Source organism: Henckelia pumila, chromosome 3, assembly GCF_033568475.1.
Source record: "Henckelia pumila isolate YLH828 chromosome 3, ASM3356847v2, whole genome shotgun sequence".
NCBI lineage: Eukaryota > Viridiplantae > Streptophyta > Magnoliopsida > Lamiales > Gesneriaceae > Henckelia > Henckelia pumila.
This window is the reverse complement of record NC_133122.1, coordinates 192,527,549-192,555,049: the sequence shown is the minus strand read 5'-3', so window position 1 is coordinate 192,555,049 and position 27,501 is coordinate 192,527,549. Positions and strand designations below refer to the sequence as shown.

The 27,501-nt window shown below is 34.4% G+C and overlaps 1 non-coding gene across 1 annotated transcript; it reads left to right on the top strand.

Moving 5' to 3' along the window:
- The first annotated feature begins 18,755 nt into the window (after positions 1-18,755).
- LOC140893982 (small nucleolar RNA R71) lies at positions 18,756-18,861 on the top strand. The gene has a single exon (XR_012153539.1). It is a non-coding gene; the product is annotated as a small nucleolar RNA R71 (small nucleolar RNA).
- The last annotated feature ends 8,640 nt before the right edge of the window (positions 18,862-27,501 follow it).

Below are 27,501 nucleotides of genomic sequence, written 5' to 3'. Positions count from 1 at the left end.
AATACCATATCAGGTCCTGTAGACTTGATTGAAGGTTGTGGAAAAGCACATTTTTTGTTACCTAATGGTACAAAATTTCTGATAAATGATGCTTTATATTCACCACAATCGAAAAGAAATTTGTTGAGTTTTAATGACATATACTCTCATGGGTATGATACTGAGACGATAACTGATGGAAATCAGAAATATATGTGTCTTACCACATATAAATCAGGAAAGAAATATGTGGTTGAAAATTTATCAATGCTCCCTACTGAATTGCATTATACACATATAAGGCCAATCGAATAAAATATGGTGGTTAATAGTTCTTCAATATTAACAAATTGGCATGATCGATTGGGACATCCTGGTTCAATAATGATGCGAAGAATTATTGAAAATACGCATGGTCATCCATTGAAAGACCAGAAGATCTTTCAGAATAATAAGTTTCAATGTAAAGCATGTTCTCTTGGAAAACTTATTATAAGACCATCGCCAGCCAAAATCCAAACTGAATCACCCATATTTCTTGAACGTATTCAGGGTGATATTTGTGGGCCAATTCATCCACCATGTGGACCATTTCGATACTTTATGGTATTGATCGATGCCTTTAGCAGATGGTCACATATATGCTTATTGTCAACTCGGAATGTGGCATTTGCAAGATTGATGGCTCAAATAATAAAATTGCGAAATCAATTTCCCGATTATACAATTAAGAAAATAAGACTTGATAATGCTAGAGAATTTACATCCCAGACTTTCAATGATTATTGTATGTCAATGGGAATCACTGTTGAACATCCTGTAGCTTATGTTCATACGCAAAATGGATTAGCTGAATCATTGATTAAACGTCTACAACTGATTGCTAGACCAATGATTATGAAAAAAAAAACTCCCTATTTCTATATGGGGACATGCAATTTTACATGCTGCGGCATTAATTCTCATCAGACCAAGTGCATATCATAAATTCTCCCCATTGCAACTTGCATTTTGTAAAGAACCAAATATCTCTCATCTGAGAATTTTTGGATGTATGGTGTATGTGCCTATTGCACCACCTCAATGATAAAAAATGGGTCCACAAAGAAAAATCGATATTTATATCGGTTATGATAGTCCATCAATCATTCGATATCTTGAGCCTCAGACAGGCGATATGTTTACAGCACGCTTTGCTGATTGTCATTTTAATGAAGAAATCTTTCCAGTGTTAGGGGGAGAAAATAAACACATCAAAAAAGAAATCACATGGTATGTACCATCATTGTTACATTTGGATCCAAGGACCAAACAATGTGAGAAAGATGTACAGCAAATTGTGCACATGCAAAGAATTGCAAATCAAATGCCAGATGCATTTGCAGACACAAAAGGGGTAACAAAATCATATATACATGCTGTAAATGCCCCTGCTCGAATTAAAATTCCAAAGAAACAAATTAAAGACACTCATGATGTCATAAAATGCTTGAAGCGTGGAAGACCAGTCGGTTCCAAGGATAAAAATCCTCGGAAAAAAAGGCATAGAGAAACAAGACGATCATAAAATAGAAAATGGTGTTCCAGAAGAATCACCTGATGATGAAAATATTCTGTCAGAACCACAAACCGACGAGAATCGTGAAATCTCTATCAATTATATTAATACTGGAAAAATATGGAACCGAAAAGATATAGAAGATATTGATGAAATATTTTCTTATAATGTGGCTTGTGACATCGTAAATGAAAATGAGGATCATGAACCAAAATCTTTTGGTGAATGTAAAACTTGTCATGATTGGGTCAAATGGAAAGATGTCATCCAGGTTGAATTGGATTCGCTGAATAAACGCAATGTTTTTGGACCTATAGTCCTCACACCTGAAGGTGTAAAACCTGTTGGATACAAATGGGTTTTTATTCGAAAGCAAAATGAGAAAAATGAAATAGTCAGATATAAAGCTAGACTTGTTGCACAAGGTTTTTCTCAAAGGCCTGAAATTGATTATGAAGAAACGTATTCTCCTGTTATGGATGCAATTACGTTTCGATATTTGATTAGTTTGGCAGTGTCTGAAAATTTGGAAATGTGTCTTATGGATGTTGTTACAGCTTACTTACACGGATCACTTGATAGTGATATATACATGAAAATCCCTGAAGGATTTAAGATGCCTGAAGCACAAAGTTCAAAACCCAGAGAATTTTATTCTGTAAAATTGCAAAGATCATTATTTGGGTTAAAGCAATCTGGCCGAATGTGGTATAATCGGCTAAGTGAGCACTTGATGAAAAAGGGATATGTAAATGATCCAATATGCCCTTGTGTTTTCATCAAGAAAACAACATCCGGATGTGTAATTATTGCTGTATATGTTGATGATTTAAACATCATTGGAACGAATAAAGAAATTCAAGAAGTTATGATGTACTTGAAGGAAGAATTCGAAATGAAAGATCTTGGAAAAACCAAGTATTGTCTGGGTTTGCAAATCGAACAAAAAGAATGTGGAATTTTTGTTCATGAGGCAAATTATACAGAAAAGATCCTTAAACGTTTTAATATGGATAAATCAAATCCATTAAGTACTCCAATGGTTGTAAGATCATTAAACATAGAAAAGGATCCATTCCGTCCATGTGGAGATGATGAAGTTATTCTTGGTCCAGAAGTACCATATCTAAGTGTCATTGGTGCCCTTATGTATCTTGCAAATTGCACTAGACCTGATATATCTTTTGCTGTAAATTTATTGGCAAGATTCAGTTCATATCCAACAAAGAGGCAATGGAACGAAATTAAACATATATTTCGTTATCTACGAGGAACAACAGATTTGGGATTTTTGTACTCAAAAGACACCAATCAAAGTATCATTGGTTATGCTGATGCTGGATATTTATCTGATCCACATAAAGTACGTTCTCAAACCGGATATGTATTTACTCGTGGAGGCACCGCAATTTCTTGGCGTTCACAAAAACAAATACTCGTAATAACTTCATCAAATCACGCTGAGATTATTGCGCTACATGAAGCAAGCCGTGAATGTGTTTGGCTAAAATCAATGACACAACATATCCAAAATTTTTGTGGATTATCAGTAGACAAGAAGCATGTGACGTTGTATGAAGACAATGCTGCATGTATTGCTCAAATGAAAGAAGGATACATCAAAAGTGACAGAACAAAACATATACCCCCAAAGTTCTTTGCCTACACTCAAGAGCTTGAGAAGAATAAAGATATTGATATCTGTTATATTCAATCAAGTGAGAACTCATCAGATCTCTTCACAAAGGCACTTCCCACGACGATATTCAGAAAGCATATATACAACATTGGGATGCGCAATCTACGGAATATGTGAAGAATCACTCATGTTAATATGAGGGGGAGTTTACGTGGCTGCACTCTTTTTCCCTTACTATGGTTTTTATCCCACTGGGTTTTTCCTAGTAAGGTTTTTAACGAGGCAGTATAAAACACGTGATGAAGACAGTCATCATATCACGATCATCATCACAAGGGGGAGTGTTGAAAAATATTATTATTATTAATATTATGTTGAATATTGAATGTTGAATGTTGAATATTGAGTTGTAAAATGTGGAAAATTAGTGTGTGATGATGTAGATGATGATGTATTTATTTTTGGACTAATTTCAAATGTGGATCTATAAATAGGTCTTCATTTGTGATGAAAAATACAATTGAGTTGAGAGAAAAATATTATAAAGTGTAGAGTTTGATAAATTTTGAGTTTTGAAGTATTTACTTTTTACCGTAAATTTTTACTTTTTCACAACAGATATATATATATATATATATATATATATATATATATATATATATACTATATATATATATATATATATGGATATATATAATAAATATATATTTATGGATGTGAGACCTTATGTTTATAATAATATATTATATTATTATAATAATTAAAAAAATGAATTAATGAGTTGTCGGGAGACAACTCATTAAATACATTGCAATTGTGAATTGCAATCAGAATTTGATTCATTCAATTTCCTTCGGCTTCCTCTCTGCTCTCTCTGTTTTTGCTGTGATTAATTAGAATTGATACGGTCAATTCTTAAGTTCGATTTCAACGCAAAATTTCTTCTTCTTTTAAGTGTAATTTAGAAGAGGAACGGGAAATCCGATCGTGGACCTGATTCGGAGATTAAAGAAAGGAGATAATCCAGTTGATCGTTCGTAGGGATTTACAACAAGAGCTATTTTCGAAATCGTTTCGAAATATTTGGAGCCATCGTCAATCTTTTAAGATTGATAGGTATAAATTCATATACTCCCTATGAATGATTTATTTAAACCATATGAGTGTCCAAGAATATTTTGAACGTCAAAATTTATTTTTAAACTTTCGCTGCGCCTTGGGCACGATAGAGATCCGAGATCCAACAGTGGTATCAGAGCCAAGTTCTCTATATCGTATGGTTTATTTCATGTTGAGTATTTTGATTTCTAACCGCATAAAAAAATTCATAAAATCACAAAATCATATTATTATTATTTTTAAAGTTTAAATATATATATATAGATATATATATGTATGCGATACATATATATATATGGATATATGATATTTATATATATATATATTTGTATGCGATACATATATATGAATATATCATTAATATATATATGTTTAAATATATATATATATATATATATATATATATATATATATATATATATATATTAATAATGATAATAATAAATATGTGGGACATATATGTTTAAATATATATATATATATATATATATACACTATATATATATATATATATTGATAATAATAATAATAAATATGATGGGCCATACTTCACCTTCCCATATTTATTGATATTCGAATGGTTCGGGTAGTCAAAATATCGGGATGCCAAAAGGTTTTGGACCCAATGCGATTTTAAAATTATAAATTTTCTTATGAAATAAATAATTGAAATTTAATTCTAATTATTTATAGTAAAAAGAGTTTTACAAGAAATCAATTATTATTGAATTAATTAGAAATTAAATAAAGAAGTTTATTTAATTTATTAATTCGTTTAATAATTGTGGCGGTTAGTGATAAAATAACAAGATACATGAAATTGATGAATTATATAATATGTGATATTATATGCATGAAGGATGATCGAGAGCCATGACCAATGTGCTAGGTGTATGTTAGGATATTTTTAATGTCTCAACTTGTATAATTTTATTTGATAAAATTAAAGTGAGTCTGGTTTATGGCTCGTTCTCACCCTTGATATGTATCCCTTATGTGCCATGGCTATTCAAATGTAAATATTTGTAATAGTGGGAGATCAAGATTGGAAGATGGTGGACCCGATGATCAAGATGACGACATGTAAAATATTGAAAGCTTATGTAATAAGTTGCATTTGCATCCCTGCATTTACCTAGGATTTGGACCTTGATCCATGCTTGGCTCGCATGGATCAAATAGTATTGGCAATCGATCATCCTTATTTAATTGTCATATTATGATATATGCAATATATAATAATATGCATATATGTATATTATTCGATAATATAGTTGCATGAATCCGGCAAACATACAAAATCATGGCACACGATTTTAAATAAAATGATGAGACAATTTCAAAATTAAAATCCCTCATTTTGAATATGATTCAAAATTTATATCAAGCCATAAAAGTAAAAATTAAAAGAGTTTAATTTATTCTTGTCTTCCATCAACGGTGGTTGCATGATGAACGCTACCCGCGGTCAGTGTCTGGCTCATATTATTGGGGAGACCTGGACGCCAGAAAGCTGTGACTTCCACTGGCATAGGTGATGTGAATTGGGTGAAACTCCCATGACTTCGGCTCATATTATTGAGGGAACTCATGGCGACCGTCCACTACGATTCAACATTGATGGGTCGGCTTGACACTCGAAGATAAACGACGTCATATTATTGGGTCCTTATCAAGAGTGAGACGAAATACGTAGAGGTTGCATGGGGATGCAATTGGGCTCTACCTTTTAGAAATTATGATTGGCTGATATTATTCGGGATCATAGTTTTCTAGATTGGACTCTACGTGCTCACTAAGGAAATACGATTTCCCGTTTTCATAAGAGGGTGGTGAAAATGTCAAAATAGTGGGAGGAAATTTATAAAATTAAAGTCCATATTTTATATCTTATAATTATTTTAAAATAATTAGTAACGATTATCTGTTTTCAATTTAAGTATGTTTAAGATGTCGACACGCAATTCACTTTCTGCTATTCTCGAACAAAACAAACTAACCGGACCTAATTATCAAGACTAGCTAAGAAATCTAAAGATTGTTCTGAAATCTGAGAGGATTGCGTATGTGCTTGAAAAGAAGCCACCGAAAGAAGCAGCTCCTAACATCAGTGAGACTGAGTTAGCCAAGCTTGAGAAATGGTGGGACCATGATCTCCAAGCTAAGAGCTACATCCTGGCTTCTATGTCAAATGAACTGCAAAGGCGGTTCGAGGATGCTGCGAATGCTGCTGACATTCACTTTCATCTGAAAGAGTTATACGGTGTTCAAACTCGATCAGAAAGACACACAACTGTGAAAGAACTCATGACTACATGTTTGCGAGAAGGGGCTTCGGTCCATGAGCATGGTGTTAGGATGATTGGGTTAGTTAAGAAATTAGTGGGACTCGATGTGGTTATGCCTCATGAGCTCTCGACTGATATTCTTTTGTTGTCTTTACCTTCCTCGTTCGACGGATTTGTGGTTAATTTTAATATGAACAAGATAGAGACCACCCTTGAAGAGTTGGTCAATATGCTTGTTAATTATGAGGCCACAATCAAGAAAGAAAATCCTGTTCTGCTTTTGGGCTCGTCGTCTAGGACGAAAAAGGGAGCCCAAAACAAGGAAAAGAAGCGTTTTGCCCCTGCAGTTAAGAACAAGCCTAATAAGAAGACATACAAGAAACCTGCTCAAGGGCCCAAAAGGCCAAATAAATCAGAACAAGTCTGTTTCCACTGCAACAAGCCTGGACATTGGAGGCGTAATTGCACTGAATATCTTGCCCAGAAGCGTTCTGGCCATGGTATGTTTTATATTGAAATTAATATCTCAATGAATTCTTCTTCTTGGGTATTGGATATCGGATGTGGTTCTCATCTATGCAATGATTTGCAGGTGATGACAAGAAGCAAGAAACTTAGAGAAGGTGAGACCTTTCTAAGACTTGGAAATGGAGCAAGGGTTGCTGCCAAGGCCAAAGGAGATATTATTTTAATATTAAACAATGATTTTAAGTTGCTTTTGAGAGATGTTTTGTATGTTCTTGATTTGTTTAAAAACATTATTTCTATTTTTATGCTTGATAGAGATGGTTATTCTTGTATTTTTGCAAAAGGTGTTTGCACTATATATAAGAATGAATGTTTGATTGGAACTGGTGAATTACAAAACGATCTCTATGACTTAAAATTAAAAGATATTCCATTAAACAATGTCCAAACAATAACAACAAACAAAAAAATACAAGATAGTCAAAACCCTGCACATATATGGCACGCTAGACTAGGTCATATTTCTCAAAGAAGGATGCACAATTTAGTGGGAGAGGGCATGTTCGACATGTCAGATATAAAATCTCTACCTACTCGTGAATCTTGTCTGAAAGGAAAAATGACCAAGACTCCCTTTAATGGAAATGTAGAACGTGCACATGGTCTTTTGGATTTGATCCATACAGACGTATGTGGCCCGCTAAATGTTAGCACTAAATATGGGCAGTCCTACTTCATTACCTTTACTGATGATTTTTCGAGGTATGGGTATGTGTATTTGATGAAATACAAGTCTGAAGCATTTGAAAAGTTCAAAAAATTCAGATCTGAAGTAGAGAAACAATTGGGTAAAAGTATTAAAACACTCCGATCTGATCGAGGTGGAGAATACTTGAGTACTGAATTTTTGGACTATCTTAAAGAGAATGAGATTCTTTCACAGTGTACTCCACCAGGAACGCCACAATTGAATGGTGTTTCTGAACGTCGAAATCGAACTTTGATGGACATGGTTCGATCTATGATGAGATTCACTGAATTGCCTAGATCGTTTTGGGGCTTTGCGCTTGAAACTGCGGCAATGTTGTTGAATAATGTTCATACGAAGGCAGTGGATAAAACACCATATGAGATATGGATGGGAAAGGTTCTCAAATATTCTTATCTAAGAATATGGGGATGTCCTGCTTATGTGAAGCAGACAGTGAGAGACAAATTGGATAGTAGATCCATTTTGTGCTACTTCGTGGGATATCCAAAGAACTCTGTTGGATATTATTTTTATCATCCAAAAGAAACAAATGTGTTTGTTTCTAGAAATGCCACCTTCTTGGAGAAGGAGTTTCTATTAAATAGAAAAGGCAAAATGATAGAACTCGAGGAAATTCGAGATACACCCACGACTGTAGAAGTTGAACCCAATCTCCAACAACCAGTAGTTGAATCACACATACCTAGAAGGTCTGAAATAATTATCAGACCGCCTGCAAGATATACGCTTCTTCATGAACAAGGCCATGATGAGCCTAGTGATGGATGTGATCCACGAAACTTCAAAGAAGCAATATCTGATGCTGAATCATCTAAATGGCTTGAAGCTATGCAGTTCAAAATGGACTCCATGTATTCGAACCAAGTATGGACTTTAGTAGATCCACCTGAGGGAATTGTTCCCATATGATGCAAATGGATTTACAAGAGAAAACTTGGGGCGAATGAGAAGGTATTGTTCTTCAAAGCAAGACTAGTGGCAAAAGGTTATACTCAACGACAAGGAGTTGACTATGAGGAAACTTTTTCACCAGTCGCTATCTTCAAGTCAATTAGAATATTGCTAGCTATAGCTGCATGGTATGACTATGAAATATGGCAGATGGATGTGAAAACAACATTCCTCAATGGAGACATTAAAGAAGAAATCTATATGTCTCAACCTGAGGGTTTCACATCAGTGAGAAGTGAGCATAAGGTATGCAAACTTCAGAGATCGATCTACGGTCTCAAGCAGACATCTAGGAGTTGGAATCTCAGATTTGATAACACTATCAAAGAGTATGGTTTTGTTAAAAATCCTGAGGAACCATGTGTGTACAAGAAAGTTAGTGGGAATGCAGTGACATTCCTAGTACTTTATGTTGATGATATCCTCCTCATTGAGAATGATATAGGATTATTGCAATCAACTAAAGCATGGTTAGCAAGTAAATTCTCCATGAAAAATATGGGTGAAGCATCCTATGTATTGGGAATACAAATCTATAGAGATATATCGAAAAGGATGTTGGGGCTCACCCAAGTCACGTATATTGATACCATACTTAAAAGATTCTCTATGGAAGAGTCCAAGAGAGGATACTTACCAATGTGTCATTGTGTTACTCTATCTAAATCAATGTGCCCTAAGACTGATGAAGAGATAGAGATGATGACACGTGTTCTCTATGCATCAGCAATTGGTAGTATCATGTATGGTATGATATCAATGCGTCCTGATATAGCATATTCTCTGAGTGTTGCAAGCAGATATCAGGCTAACCTTGGTCCATTGCATTGGAAAGCTGTGAAAGATATTCTTAAGTACTTGAGAAGGACTAAGAATTTGTTCATGATTTATGGGGGTGGAGAATTAAAATTGGAAGGCTATACTGATTCTAGCTTCCAATGTGACGTGGATGATTCGAAATCGACTTCTGGTTTTGTATTCATGCTTAATGGTGCTGCTGTCTCTTGGAAGAGTTCCAAGCAAGACACAGTTGCAGATTCCACCACTGAGGCCGAATACATAGCAGCATCTGCTGCAGCCAAAGAGGCAGTTTGGATGAGAAATTTTGTACAAGAGTTGGGCGTTATTCCAAATGGAGTTGATCCAATCCCGGTGTACTGTGACAACACTGGTGCCATTGCTCAGGCAAAGGAACCAAAATCTCATCAGCGATCCAAACACATACTGAGGAAATTCTACATCATTCGGGAGATTGTGGGAAGAGGGGACATATCAATCGAGAGAGTTGCCTCTACAGATAATGTTGCTGATCCACTAACAAAGCCCTTGCCAGGATCATTGTTTGAGAAGTATCGCGAAACAATGAGATTAAAACTAATGAGTAGTTGGCTTTAGGGCAAGTGGGAGATTGTTAGAGTAGATGCCCTACAAGCCAAATATTGGTCAGAGATTTTATTGACTCGAGAGTAATAACAATTTTTATTTTAATATAATTAATCTTTTGTTTGACATTTTCTTTATCTGTATACCCATGCAAGTTGCATAGATAAAGACCTTGAATATACTATAGTAAGATATGAGGTTGTACATATGATGAAAATCATGAAACACATATTATTAATTACTGTATATTCTAAATCAAGTTCCTAGTCGATTGGGCCGTCCAAAATAAGGATAAGGATCGCTCGAGCTCGAGACTAGAATCTGTGATGATGTGTACCACGTTTCATTGGTATGGACATAGAGATGTTCAATCATACAGATTGGTGCTCATACGATGAGTTCACTGAACTACCCTCCCTCGGACTTCCCAAGTGGTTATTAATTATCGAGTGGATAAGTCCGTGGTTATGGTTGTACACCATTAGTCCTTACGACCCGGAACAACACTGAGGCTCTACATGCTAGGACTTTACTTTGACTCGTTTACCGACTCCATGAGGGTCATCAGGTGGCGAGGTTGGGTACAGTTGCAACACATGTAGGAGTCAGTGCATTGTAGTCGGGGATTCACCGCTCACCTATGAGTGTGGATATCCTATGTGATAAAATAAGATAATAGTGCATGGAATCTCAGGCCAGAGTGTAAGATGTGTAGTAGAGTAAAGTGTTTACCAAGTTACACATGTGATACCACTATGTATTCTCAAAGACATCACATCATTATCAAAATTCACATGCAACCCTCGATGAACCAATGGTTGCAGTTTTGATCGGGATATATGAGATGAAGGGACTGTACTGTACGTTAACCATAATCGACTGGTTCTTGCAGGCACTATCAGTGATACCTAGGAAATCATGGGGCGGTGCTACTTAACGCTCTTACCATGATTCGATGGGTTAAATCAGAAATGATTTCTGACATTTTATGATCAAGGAGTTGATGCATAGAATGAGACTAATAAAGGTAAGCCTGGACCCACAGCTAGCTGTATCCCTGAACCATTGAGGGTTACACAAGTACTGATTTCCCTGTTCCCGTAGAGATAATAAATTCAAAGAGTTGAATTTATGATAAACAAATTTGACTGGATCGATAGATAAGGTTTATAAATGGTTTATAAAGGCTTATAGAAATTTTGAGAGCAAAATTAATTAAAAGGGTTTAATTAATTTTTTCGAGTTGGACTCGGATTTAAGAACTCACACAATATATATATAAATGCATATATATATATATATACGATATACATATATATGGATATATATAATAAATATATATTTATGGATGTGTGACCTTATTTTTATAATAATATATTATATTATTATAATAATTAAAAAAAAGGAATTAATGAGTTGTCGGGAGACAACTCATTAAATACATTGCAATTGTGAATTGCAATCAGAATTTGATTCATTCAATTTCCTTCGGCTTCCTCTCTGCTCTCTCTGTTTTTGCTCTGGTTAATTAGAATTGATACGATCAATTCTTAAGTTCAATTTCAACGCAAAATTTCTTCTTTTTTTAAGTGCAATTTAGAAGAGGAACAGGAAATCCGGTCGTGGACCTGATTCGGAGATTAAAGAAAGGAGATAATCCAGTTGATCGTTCGTAGGGATTTACAACAAGAGCTATTTTCGAAATCGTTTCGAAATAGTTGGAGCCATCGTCAATCTTTTAAGATTGATAGGTATAAATTCATATACTCCCTATGAATGATTTATTTAAACCATGTGAGTGTCCAAGCATATTTTGAACGTCAAAATTTATTTTTAAACTTCCGCTGCGCTTTGGGCACGATAGAGATCCAAGATCCAACACAGCCACCCCTTTTTAAATAAAAAAATAAATCCAAATGACAATATATATTCTAAATTATTTTGAAAACTAAATATATACAACAAGACATACTTTGGCTAAGAAACCAAAACAGGAGTTGGAAATATATCTATATCTATACCATATGTAATACTTAAACAGTAATAAAAAAAATACTCAAAAACGCGTGTGAAACAGTTCCACGAGTCAATTTCGTGAGACATATATCTTAATTGGGTCACTAATGAAAAAATACTAATTTTTATGCTAAAAATATTACTTTTTTTATTGCAAATATGGGTAGAGATGACCTGAGACCTACTAAAAAATGCTGTTTTTTAGGTTCCTTAAAAGTTAAAATACTCCTCTTTATTTTTTTAGCATTTTACTTACATGAATGAAAAATCGTATTTATATTTAAAAAATCTAAAAAAACTTTTTAAAAATACAAATTTTAATTAATTTTATTTAATTTTTCAATTTAAATTTCAAAAAATTTCAACCTAAATACCTATATATATATATATATATATATGTATATATATATATTCATGCCGAAAAAAATGACTAAGTTTTAAAAACAAAAAGAAGCAAAAAAACATACTAAAATTGAAATGCGATGACATAAATAACCGAATTCAGCTTAGAAGCAAGCATATACACAAGACAATAATTGCAAATTTTCCTAAGAAAATTATAAAGAATAAAGATACCTGAAAGAATACGCTGAACACTGTTGAGGAGAATAGTGAAGGCCAGGAGAATTGAGAGCTTGCTAACAGCTTGGAGCACTGGTTGACTTGTGGTGAATATCAGGGCAACTTCATTGTGGAAAAACACTATCAGCACCCAAAATATTAAGCCGATTATCGACGACTGCGTCACCAATACTATCGTCGCGAATCTCGCCCCTTTCCCGTTCCCCGCTCCGAGCTCATTCGCTACTCGTACTCTATATATGCATGGAAAAACATACACAAACCTACTTATACATAGATGGACGCAGGGGCAGATCCAAAAATTTTATTAAAAGAGGACAACCAAACAGAACCAAAGATCGCATCTATATATATATATATATATATATATATATATTAATATTAACGTAACAAAAGTAAATATTGTAATGAACTTTAAATAATATTGTTAGATTTCAATTTTAATTTCAACTTGACATTTTCTAAAAATAATTAATAATAACTTTATTTGACAAACTAATATATATATATATATATATATATATTATTTCAGTTTTTAACTCTAATAATATATATATATATATATATTATTAGAGTTAAAAACTGAAATTAGTTAGTAGTTAATAACAGTTACATTGCTTGTGTATAAATAGTTCAATAAATGCTACAGATGAGTAGTTGTTCATTCATTATCAATGTATTCAATGAGTTTTTCAAGTCTCAATCCTCCATCTCAATCGTAATATGGTATTAGAAAAGCTTTCGCACGAACTTCTTCTTTCTTCAGCTCATGCCTGATCGATTGGCGTTTATCTTCTTCTCTTCTAGATCGTTTTTCTCATCTGCCGATTAATTCAACATTGTCCAAGATTCATTTCCAGAATTATGGCGATTTTTCTGCATGGAATATGTCACAACGATCTGCTATGGATGATCCTTCAAGTCCATATTTTCTACATCATTCTGATAATCCAGGAATGATTTTAGTCTCACAACCACTTGTAGGTGACAATTTTGCCTCATGGAGCAGAGCAATGAAAATAGCACTTTTCGTGAAGAACAAATTGGGTTTTCTTGATGGTTCTTTTCCAAAACCCCCAGAATCCGAAGTGAATTTAGTAAATGCCTGGAATCGCAACAACAACATAGTCATATATTGGCTATTGAATTCTGTATCCAAAGACATTTCAGCAAGCATCTTATTTGCGGAATCTGCAGCTGATATATGGAATGATCTTCGTGATCGTTTTCAGCAGAGTAATGGGCCTCGCATTTTTCAACTTCGACATGATCTGATTTCTCTTCGACAAGGCCAAGATCCACTCAATGTTTATTTCACCAAACTCAAGGCACTTTGGAAAGAATTGAATCATTTTCGTCCTATGTGCAATTGTGGGAAATGTTTTTGCAGTGGAGTCAAGAATATTGAAAATTATTTTCAAATGGATTACACCATGACATTTTTCATGGTTCTCAACGATTCATTTGCTAATATTCGAATTCAGGTTTTGCTTCTTGATCCACTTCCTCCTATCAATCGTGTTTTTGCGTTGGTGATACAAGAGGAGCTGTTGCGTGTTTTTCGCTCGCAAGCGCACGATGTCAAGTTATAATATAGGAATTAAGTCCAAGTCGATCCCACGGAGAATGAATAAATGATATTATATCAAATATTTGCAACTAATAAAATCATAATCCGATGTAGAGCTACGAAAATGGTTTGATTTTTATAAAACTAAAATTTGCAAGAACAAAACTAAATAACCACGAGTTCACGAGAGTAAAATTCAATGAGCGATGAATGCTAGAGGTTTGACTTCACTTGACTGTTCACCACAATTTATTTCTAATGATTGTTCAATTATCAATTCTTCTAGTTTATTAGCCAAGAATCTCTATTATTTTCTACTACCTCTCTCGAATGTCAAGCAGAAATTCGTATTCAATAACAAACTCAATATCTCTATCAAAATTCAATTATTAAATCCGGTAAAAAGCACAAAAATTCTTCTAATGACTTCTATGGAGTTATATGTATACACCATAGATGTATTTTCCTATGTCGTATTCAAAATCTCCTCTCTCGAGTGATAGATTCCAAACAAAATATCATTCAATCTATGGCCAGTAAATTGAAAGCATTAAAATCAGGAAAACACAAATAAACTGTGCGAAGAAATTTAAATATATAAATCAAAATATGTCAATCATGGTTTTCAGTCAAGATCCGTCTACCTCTAGACTAAGAAATTAGTTCATAACGCAATTCAAAATCAAATAAAACATGTTTTTCCAACAATCCATAAACTAATAAAAATAGAGTTCAAAGAGAAACTAGAAGAATTAGAATGAAGCTTTTCCGTCGCCGGATGCCGCCGTCTTCAGTCTTCGTACCGGAATCTCGAGCTCTTGTGCACTTCAAAACTCTCAATAGCCGTCTTATGCTCTAAAAACTCTCTAAACCCTCGTATCCCACAGAATAAGTCATAAAATCCCTTTAAAACTCGATTAAAGACTTTTCATATTTTTGGAGACTGCGTAGCACTGGAGCGCTAATAATTCGGCGCTGGGGCGCTCAAGTTTCGTATTTTATTTTTCAATGACGGACATCTAGCGCTGGAGCGCTCAAAAGACGGCGCTGGACATGAATTTACGGGCGCTGGAGCGCTGGAAAACTAGAGTTGGGGCGTTACTTGTTCTTCCATTTCATCATCTGCGCAGCATTTTTGTAAAAATCATAACTTAAGTTCTAGCCATCGGATCGAGCTGAAATTTTGACAGCAACTTTAAAACATCCTAAATTCAATTTGAACGGTAGAGATCGAATTTAGGTATCTGTAACATTCCCAATAATTTTCTGAAGTTTGCTGTCCCGTAATTCGGCTTTCCGCTTCTTCTTGCTACTTTTCTTCAAATCCTTGCAACTCACAAAAACAACAACAAATACGCATAATATTCACTCAATACATCACAAAATCCAAGTCAAATCATATATAAATTAAGTGCATAAAATGCGCTTATCAAATCCCCCCAAACTTAGACTTTTGCTAGTCCCGAGCAAAACAGTAATGAGCAATATAGTCGACCTCTGAATTTTTACATTTCAAGATTCAATTCACATGCCCGCTAATTTTTTCAAGAGTTCTCGTGTGTGTGTGATTTGCCAATCTCATGTACCCACTTAACTTTCGATAAAATCATGCAATCCGTAAGCTTTATAAAATCATTAACTCCGCCCTCAAGTTTCAAAATACTCTCAACCAAGTTCAACTTTTACTCACACAGACCAACATGAATTTTTTGGTTAACATTAGGCTCAAGCATAATCAGCAAGAGATAAGCATCCATATATATATCAATGCAAACAAGGACTCATGATGCAAAGCAAAGGGAATTGAATATTTTCAATTTGTGCAGGATTATGAGTAGCTAAAAAAATTTTATTTGCATTGCCAGACATTAGTCTTGGCTTTCTTCTACTCCATGCATCTCCATCTTTATGCCTTGTATTTGGACTAGAATTTCAATCCATTTTTTTTTCTTTTCAAGGCCTCCCCTCACCTTACTTTCTCCGCCATTACTTTTCTTTGAACTTTTTTAGCTACTCAATTTGTTTTGGATTTTTCATGAATATAGAATGGCTAAAAAAACTCAATAGATTTGAAAAAAAAAACGCCTAAATCACTTCTGTGATCTTAAAAATCTACCTCAGTTTCAAATAAAAATCACAAGAGTTAAAGAATCAAATCCTCTAATCCACATCACAAATCCACATAATTTTTTTTCTAATTGCTAGGAGTATCGAAAATCATGGCATTCGTGCATAAATGTGAGAACTCAAGATTAAATATAGCTAACATAAACTTTTACAGCACACAAAATTTGTTTTCATCATAGGCCAACACAATTACAACATCATGCCTTCAACTCCAACTAACTCATAAAAAATTTCAAATTTTCACAATTTTTAAACACCCCCCAAACTTAAATTGTGCATTGTCCTCAATGTACAGTATTCATTAAAAACAAGGGACACATACCTTAGGCACCAAGCGTCAGTACTCGGCACCATCTTAATCACTCAAAACTCTTCATCCGGGGTGGCTCCTAAACTCTTTTAGCTCCATACTTTTTAACTTACACAATTCAAAATCATTATTAATGTCTAGTTTCCTCATGATAAAAATAAAAACAAAAACAATTAAAAGAAAATAAAAAAACGCAAAAAAAAACTAGATTGGGTTGCTTCCCAAGAAGCGCTTAGTTTATAGTCCATAGCCCGACTTTATTCCAATTCTAGCTCGGTTCCGCTTTGTTGAGGGTCTTTTCTTTTGCTTTCACCCTCCAAATATATTCAACAACCTTTTTAAACTTTGATTTCTTCTTCGTTTTCTTCTTCTTCTTTGGCACCTTCGGATCATTTTTCTTTGAATCTACCTCATGAACAAGTTTGGGATGACCATCCAGCTTCACAACTCGCTCAATCAAGCATAATTCCTCGATGAGTGGATTACTTGATTTCTTGAATATGTTAAAAATAACTCTTTCTCCGTCCACACCCATCAACAACTCACCATTCTTCACCTCAATCTTGGCATCAGCAGTGGCCAAGAAAGGTCTCCCCAATATTAGTGGCATATTTGCATCCTCCTCCATATCTAGCACAACAAAATCCGCCGGAAAAATAAATTTATCTATTTTTACCAAAACATCTTCAATGATTCCAAGCGGATATGTGATAGATCTATCAGCTAGCTGCAATGCGATCATTGTGGCCTTCACCTCGCCAAGTCCTAAGCTCATGAAAATAGACAAAGACATCAGATTAATGCTAGCTCTTAGATCGCAAAGTGCATCATTAAAATAAGAAGAACCAATAGTGCAAGGAATAGTAAAACTCCTTGGATCCTTCAGATTTTGTGGCATCTTCTTTTGGAGCACAGCACTACATTCTTCCATTAAGCTCGCCACCTCATTCTCTTGCAGCCTCCTTTTCTTGGATATCACCTCTTTAATAAACTTTGCATAATTCGACATTTGTGCCAAAGCATCAGCAAAATGAATGTTGATATGTATCTTCTTGAAAATATCCAAGAATTTAGAGAGCTGCTCGTCCACTGCCTTCTTCTTGAACCTTTGGGGGTATGGAAGAGGAGGTTTGTACATCGTTTTCTGCTCAGGTCAGACTCTTTCTCCTCGATCTTCTTCTCGTCAACTGCAACTTTTTCAGACGTCTTGCTCTCATATTTGCCCTCTTCATTATCCACCTGCTTCCCACTCCTCAACGTGATAGCATTACACTGCTCCTTGGGATTTACCTCAGTGTTACTTGGGAATTGGCTTCTGTTATTATCTTTCAGTGCGTTTGCCAACTACCCAATGCTAGTTTCCATGGATTGCAATACAGCACCCATGTTGGCCACATGCGTCTCTAATCTGTCAAGGCGGGTCTCGGTCCTCGTCATCCTCTTGCTCGATTCCTGCACAAAAGCATTAACAACATCCTCCAAAGGAGGCTTACCCTCACCCTTATTTGTATTGTATCCCGGAGGAGGATTCAACACATTATTATTGTTAGCATAAGAAAAATTTTCATGATTACGCAGACTAGGGTGATATTGATTGGGTACAGGATTACCTCGATAGTTGTTGTAATTTCTGTTGTTCACATTTTGAGCTTGCTCCACACTCTCAAATCCATCAGCAGAATTTACGGCAGTTTCCAACAATGCTGTCTTAATAGAAACTTGATTGACTTTGGTCAGTGCAGCCAACTGTGTAGAAATAGTAGCCATCTGAGCAGACAAAGTAGTGAATGCATCAATCTCATGAATTTCAGCGGACTTCCTTATTACAGATCTCTCACTCGGCCACTGATAACTGTTAACAGTCATTTGCTCAAGCATCTCATAAGCCTGTTCAGGAAATTTAGAAAATATTGAACCTCCAGCTGCAGCATCCACAGAAATCCTCGTTGGGTCATTAAAATTGTAGAATAACTCAATCTGTTCCCAATCCGAAAAATTATGGTTTGGACACTTCCTAAGAAACTCCTTGTACCGCTCCCAAGCTTCATAAAGCTGCTCAAAATCTTGCTGTTTGAAAGTAGTGATCTCAATTTTCAGCTGGGCAGACTTGATAATAGGAAAGTACTTAGCCAGAAATTTGGATGTCATGTCTTCCCATGTAGTGATACTCCCAAGAGGTAGTGACTGCAACCAACTACGAGCATTGTCCCTAAGAGAGAATGTGAACAATCGTAGTCTGATGGTGTCCTCAGTAACACCATGAATCTTCACTGTGTCAGCAATATCCAAAAAAGTACGCAGATGCAGATTTGGATCTTCAGTAGCTGCACCCCTGAACTGATTCTGTTGCACTATATTAATCAGAGATGGCTTCAACTCAAAATTATTTGCCGTGATGTTCTGCCGAGCTATCCCAGAATAATGAGTATTGATCACTGGTCGAAAGCGATCTCTGATCGGCACTGGAGCATTATTGACAGCTCTTTTCCTTTCTTCAGCCATTTCTCAAAGCTTTAGCGGTTTTCTCGATTTTCGGATCAAAGAGCAGTAAGTCGTAACTTTGGCTTTTTCGCATAAACTGCATAGACAGAAAAGATTTAAAATTAGAACCAACAAAATAAAATAAAATGCTCTAAATCAAAATTAAGACCAATTAGCACAATTTAATATAAATCAAATAAAATTCATTCCCCAGCAACGGCGCCAAAAACTTGTTGCGTGTTTTTCGCTCGCAAGCGCACGATGTCAAGTTATAATATAAGAATTAAGTTCATCATCAGGTGTTTTTTCTGGAACACCATTTTCTATTTTATGATCATCGTGCTTCTCTATGCCTTTTCTTTTTCGAGGATTTTTATCCTTGGAACCGACTGGCCTTTCACGCTTCAAGCGTTTTATGACATCATGAGTGTCTTCAATTTGTTTCTTTGGAATTTCAATTCGAGCAGGGACATTTACAGCATGTATATATGATTTTGTTATCCCTTTTGTGTCTGCAAATGCATCTGGCATTTGATTTGTAATTCTTTGCAAGTGCACAATTTGTTGTACATCTTTCTCACATTGTTTGGTCCTTGGATCCAAATGTAACATTGATGATACATACCATGTGATTTCTTTTTCGATGTGTTTCTTTTTTTTCCCCTAACATTGGGAAGATTTCTTCATTAAAATGACAATCAGCAAAACGTGTTGTAAACACATCGCCTCTCTGAGGCTTAAGATATCGAATGATTGATGGACTATCATAACCGATATAAATATTGATTTTTATTTGAGGACCCATTTTTTATCGTTGAGGTGGTGCAATAGGCACATACACCATACATCCAAAAATTCTCAGATGAGAAATATTTGGTTCTTTACCAAATGCAAGCTGCAATGGGAAGAATTTATGATATGCACTTGGTCTGATGCGAATTAATGCCGCAGCATGTAAAATTGCATGTTCCCATATAGAAATAGGGAGTTTTGTTCTCATAATCATTGGTCTAGCAATCAGTTGTAGACGTTTAATCAATGATTCAGCTAATCCATTCTGTATATGAACATGAGCAACAAGATGTTCAATAGTAATTCTCATTGACATACAATAGTTATTGAAAGTTTGGGAAGTAAATTCTCCAGCATTATCAAGTCTTATTTTCTTGATTGTATAATCGGAAAATTGATTCTGCAATTTTATTATTTGAGCCATTAATCTTTCAAATGCCACATTCCGAGTTGACAATAAGCATACATGTGACCATCTGCTAGAGGCATCGATCAATACCATAAAATATTAAAATGGTCCACATGGTGGATGAATTGGCCCACAAATATCACCCTGAATACGTTCAAGAAATATAGATGATTCTGTTTGGATTTTAGCTGGCGATGGTCTTATAATAAGTTTTCCAAGAGAACAAGTTTTACATTGAAACTTATTATTCTGAAAGATCTTCTGGTTTTTCAATGGATGACCATGCGTATTTTCAATAATTTTTCGCATCATTATTGAACCAGGATGTCCCAGTCGATCATGCCAATTGGTTAATATTGAAGAATTATTAACCATCATATTTGATTCGATTGGCCTTATATGTGTATAATGCAATCCAGTAGGGAGCATTGATAATTTTTCAACCACATATTTCTTTCCTAATTTATATGTGGTAAGACACATATATTTTTGATTTTCATCAGTTATCGTCTCAGTATCATACTCATGAGAATATATGTCATTAAAACTCAACAAATTTTTTTTTGATCCTGGTGAATATAAAGCATCATTTATAAAAAAAAATTGTACCATTAGGTAACAAAAAATGTGCTTTTCCACAACCTTCAATCAAGTCTACAGGACCTGATATTGTATTCACCATTGTTTTTGTTGGTTTTAATTCCATGAAATATATTTTATCTTGGAGAATGGTGTGCGTTGTACCACTATCGGGTATGCAAACTTCCATGGGTTTATATTTGCTCATAGCATTTTTCATGCAATAAAGAAAATCAAGGATAATATATATATGCAAAATATAGCATGTTTCATAAGAATGCATAAAAAATATAGCATGTTACATTTCAGTCATACCAATATATTAATCAATGTTCTCGAAATCATTTGAAAAAATCGGCAGCATTGAAATAAGTTGAACCACTTAAATGGTTACTGTTTTTCAACAAAATTGATCTCTTTTTCTTTTTCCTTTATCGATACTTTAAAGAGCTTACATAAGTGCTCAGGGGTATGTGACCAATGTCTTGGAGTGTTACATTTATAACAAACACTCTCATATCTTTTTGAGTGATTTTTATTTTCACTCATATTTTCATGCTGCCTTTTTGGGTGGTTCGTGACGTTCTTTTGAGATTAGTTATTGAAGTAACTATCTCGATTATTTTCATATTCACTGCCATAACCACGACCGTGATCATTTCTACGCCCACGTTCATGACCACATCTTTGACCTCGACCAAAATCTAGTTTATGCCTTTGATTTTGGTTTTCATTTTTACTTACGACATTTGCTTCTGGAAATGCCGTAGATACATTGAGTCGGGATTGATGATTTCTCATTAACATTTCTTTGCTCTTTTCTAGTGATATCGAGAGCAAAAAATTTAAGCTTTGTCAAATTTGACATGGTGGTACTAAAAAAAATAACAATGCATTTTATAAGTTTATAATTTTCATTAATATGACAATACAAAATAATGGAAGAACGAAAATTACAAGTGCGTGTACAAATAGAGAAAAAGTATGTGGTGGAAAATCGCTTGTGAGTACAAGACTTGTGAGCATGATGATCATAATTGTTATGAAAAATAGCCTTAGAAATGCCATCATCTTCATCTTCGAAAAATCGAGAAGAAATTATTTTGAGAGAAAGAGTGAATTTTGGTGTGATTGAAAATAAGTTTGAGTGAACATATTTATAGGCCAAAAACTAACCGTTTGTGACCGTTGAGGGTAAAGAAAAAATCGAGTATATGTTGAATAAAAATTCGTGATAATGATGCAATGCATATAATGATAATCATAATTAAATAATTATGTATATCATATCACATTATTATAAGGTCACTATCATAGACAGCCTTTTATATAATATTGTAAAAATATACCAATATAGTTAGTATAAAGTCAGGTATAGTATATCATATCACATTATTATAAGATCGGTGTCATACACAACCTTTTATATAATAACATGAAATTATACAAATATGATTATATTGTTTAAGAACCTTAGAGGCTTTTATACTTGTCGTATCCCTTACCGAGAGTGTGGGATGTCGTCTTAACATCCTCCCAGGATTTATAACAAGTTTTGAAAAAAAACTTTTTTTTTCATAACATGATATTATATATTAATATATACACAATAAAAATATATAAACAGTAAAATAAAAATTCTTACTTGTTGAATATTTTTGACTTCTTCTTGTATTTTGGAGCGTTGGAAATTATAGAGAACCTTCGAGCGATCGTGCTGATAACGTGTTGTGAAAAAGTAAAAATTTACGGTAAAAAGTAAATACTTCAAAACTCAAAATATATCAAACTCTACACTTTATAATATTTTTCTCTCAACTCAATTTTATATTTCATCATAAATGAAGACTTATTTATAGATCCATATTTGAGATTAGTCCAAAAATTAATACATCATCATCTACATCATCACACACTAATTTTTCACATTTTACAACTCAATATTCAATATTCAATATTCAACATAATAATAATAATATATTTTTCAACACATTTAATTTTATTTTTTTGAAATGTCATTTAATATTTTTCAGCTATATATATTACAACTAGCTACAATTTTTTCAAATTTGAACAAACATGACTTGACTTCATTTTATGACAATCATGAATTTTTTAAATTCATTAATTTAATTTTCAAATACATACACACACACATATATACATATATATATATATAAAGTAATTGCATTGTTAAAGAACTTAAACAATGGAATGTTCTACTTATTTACAATTTATTTATACTAACCACAGTGGATTACAAAACCTTAAAATATTGAAGATAAATATATATGAATTGTTTGAGTTAATTGTTGGCAGTAAATTCAATAATTTATGTGTTCTAATATATTTTTAATATTTTGTTAGGTATATATATAATCATTAAACATGACTCCTAAACATTTGTCGACTCTCAAAAGAGAAAGAGAAAACACCGAGAATAATCATTAATTCAAAGTTGTTTAAGTGATTGTTTAAAATATATTTGTTATTTTACATTCATTTTGAATATTATATGTGTGTTTTATAGTTTAATTCTTCAAAATCGTCTCATGCTTAAGAAATGTCAGGTACGAGTGTACGACCAGTCGATGATTTATAATAAGTTTGTGAACAGATTCCAAGTGAAGTGCTAACACGATGACAAAAGTACTACAAAGGGAGAATAATTAATGAGGTATGTTGTTTAATTATTTTGCTTAAACTGTTCATCAGAATTTTGAGATGCAATAATTGATCTTATTTTATAGAGCAATTGAAACATGACTTTGTGTAATGTACAGTTCAAAATGTTTGAATTGTACCTTTATCACTAATTATAGTTTTTGGTAAAACGACAAACGCTCAATTTTAAACTAATTTTTTAGTTGTATTTGATATTGTTTCATATTAGTCTCACAAAATTATATATAAATACACGTATATATGCATAGATTATTAGTAGAATTCATTTCTAGTTGAATCATGAATGTATGTATGATAATATCTTTTTAACTTATTATTAATTTAATATAATTTTTAAGAGTTGTCATTCCTTTCATGCTGATTAACTGATTGTAATAAAATTAAGCAACACCCTCAAACTGTCAAACTTTATATCACATTAAAATATGCATAAAATCTCTTATGAGACGATCTAACTAGTAAATTTTGTGAGACGAATCTTTTAATTGGGTCACCAATCATAATACTAATTTTGATGCTAAAAGTATTATTTTTTATTATAAATATAGGTAGGATTAATCCGTCTTACGGATAAATATCGTGAGACCGTCTCACAAGAAACCTACTATAAAATTTATAGAAGCCCTTGTTCAAAAACAGGTCGTGAAATTAAATTGAGGAATTTAAGCATTCAATAATATCTTTTATATGATTGTAATCACCAAATTATTGTGTAATATTCTAACAAAAAATACTATTTGTACGTCCATAATACTTTATGTCACCTCAATAATAAGTGACAAAACCCTCGTTTAAACGAAATAATCCACTAAACCAAATTTTTGATTTAATTCGATTCGGTTTAATCGGTAGTTGGTTTTAAAATATCGGTCAATTAAATTTTATCGGCTCGGTTTCAATTTTGAATTAAAAATTTGATTAAATCGATATATACTTTTATATATTAAAAATAAGAATATTTACCATTGAGCTTTTTTTGTGCTTTAAACAACACCCAAATACCCAATCTTGTTATAGGCCTACTTTTCCTAAACCAACAATAAAACCAACAACTTCATCTTCATCGTTCTGTCGTCTTTGGTCTTTCTGATTTCTCTTTCACGGTTTTGGCATAACTTTTGAACAACGGACGATAGCTCGATTTTGTGAAAGGTAAATCTTTTTTATTTTGTTTATCGTTTTCTTTTCCATTTATTTGGGAAAATAAATTCGATTAGTTTTTATTCAGTTTTGAGTATTACTAATTTATTTGGAAATTTTATTGAGTTTTGAGTTTTCAACTAGTGTTGTTGGGTTTTGGCCCAACTCCTAATTATAATTCCCCAGCCCAATGTCCCTAATCTGATTAGCCCGCCTCCTTCTCCAGTGTGTTCCCTTTCTGCTTCTGAGAACCAGTGTGTTCCTCCTCTTCTCTGTGCGAGAGAGTGAGGCCGAGAGTTCGGGCTAGAGAGTGAGGAGGCCGGGCTTAGTGTTGCTGCCCTCTCTCGCCTCGTGTCTGTGTGATGCTTCTTTGTGAGGCGGCTGCTGGAAACTTTGAGCGTGTAGTGGGTTGAGGGCAGTAGGCGTGAGTTGGGTTGGGAGGAGCCTTTGTGGCCTTCGCCGTGGATTATCGATAGATTGGAGAGTCGTAGCGTCTGAGCCCCGAAATCCTTTGTGTTACTCACGTTATTGTTGTCTTGGTTTGTTTCCCTGTTATGTTTTGGTTTTTGCAGGTAAAACCCGAACGAGAACGGCAGCGGATCGATCGATGATTTTCCAACAGTGGTATCAGACGCTACAACCTCTGATTCACCAAGAACCCAGACGAAGACCACAAAGGTTCTTCCCTAATCCCAACTACACGCCCACTGCCATTAACCCAGTAGAGAGACCCAGCGAGAAACGAAGATGGGGAAAGGACAGCAACACAATAAATAACACAAAGCAAAGAGGAATGGAGAAGACACTAAGTCACCAAGAAAAGAAGCACCGAGCAGCTTTCAATCTCCCAGCTCTCACACAGCAAAGCCGCCTCACTCTCAATCTGCAGAATAAAGAATGGTACGCTGACTTCTCTCGTCTCTCACTTTCACTGGCGGCTCACCCATCTGATTAGGGATAATAGGTATTATATATTAGATGGGTAGTGGGCTGGGAAAAGATTTGTTGGGCAAAAAAAATGTCTTTGACTGGATATAACCTCGTAATTTTTAATGGTAAAACAGATTTTTCAATATGGCAGCAGAAAATGAAAGGAATTTTGATTCAACAAAAAGTTTTCAAAGCGATAAATCTTTCATATTCTGCCACTGATACTCCTGAGAAAAAAGATGAAATAGATGAGTTTGCTTATTCTTCTATTATCTTGAACTTGTCAGACTCTGTGTTAAGAAAAGTTGGTAAACTAAAATCTGCTAAGGAACTTTGAAAAAAATTAGAAGAACTTTACATTGAGACTTCACTGCCTAGTAAACTGTTTCTGCTCGAAAAAAATTTTCGGTTCAAACTTCATTTGAATAAAGACATAGATGAAATTTGGATGTGTTTACCAAACTTTTTTAGGATATTAAGCTAGCTGGATATGAGCATATTGATGATTACACCCCTATGGTGATTTTAAATATTATTCCCGATTCTTGCAGCGATGTAAAATCTGCCATTAAGTATGGTAGAGATAATATTTCATTAGAAACTGTTGTGAATGGTTTGAAAAGTAAAGAGATAGATTTAAACACTAATAAGGGTGATAATAATTCTGGTGAGGTTATGCATGTGAGAGGAAGACCCAGAAATTGTTTTCAAAGATCTTCAAACAAGTTTTTTGTTGAAAATCAAGGTAAAAGTAAGACAAGATACCAGGTGGAGATCCGTCGCCGAGAGCCATCACCGGAGCTGCTGCTGGAGCTGCCACCGCCGTCGCCGTGAGTGCTGCCGTCACTGCCGCCGTTGATGGTTGCTGCCGCTAGGAGCCGCCGCTGCCGTGTGTTGGTGCCGACCTTACTGGTTTGTTGAAAATCTTACGTTGAGTTTCGCTCTAGTATATTGGCTGGAACCCCTTTTACTGCTTTAGTAAAGTAACTGCGTGCTTGGTGCGGATGTAACCGCTTGGTGCGAATGCTGTGTGCATGTGTTGCTGATAGAAGTCTAGGATTTGTGTGCATTTGTTGCATGTGTTGCTGATAAAAGTCTGGGATTTGTGTGCATTTGTTGCTGGTAGAATCCAAGGATTTATTTGTCTATTGGATATTGTTGTGTTTCCATGCTTGGCTACCGTCGTGTTTCCATGTTTTCGCTTTTCATTGTGATTCGCCTGTGTCTTTGTGACCATGTGCGTTTTTGTGACCATGTGCATGTTTTCTGTGTGAAAATGTGTTAGCTTTGTGCTTGTGTCTCTTTGTGACACCTGTGTCTTTGTGACTATGTGCATTTTTTCTTTGTGAAATTTGCTAGCATGTTTCTTCTATTTTCTGTGTGAAAAATAGTTATGATCGGTATTTTTCAAAACTTGCCTGGGCTCCAAGCGAGGTGGAGCATTTATTTGGTTCGAGTCTGTTTTGAAAATGTTGAAAAGTTTAAACTTTGTTTGAAAAATTTTAAACTTTGATATATAACAGATGTGTTCTGTTTGGGTGCAACGTCGCAGCTTACTTTGTACTTGCTATATGCTTTGTTGCTAGTACTGACTTTGCATTTTTTGTGTGGGGTGATGATGATGGCTATAGGTGACTCTCGTAACTAGTGAACCGGTGTTGGGCCAAAAAGTGAAGATTGTTGGGCTTTGGCACAACTCCTCATTATAATTCCCCAGCCCAAT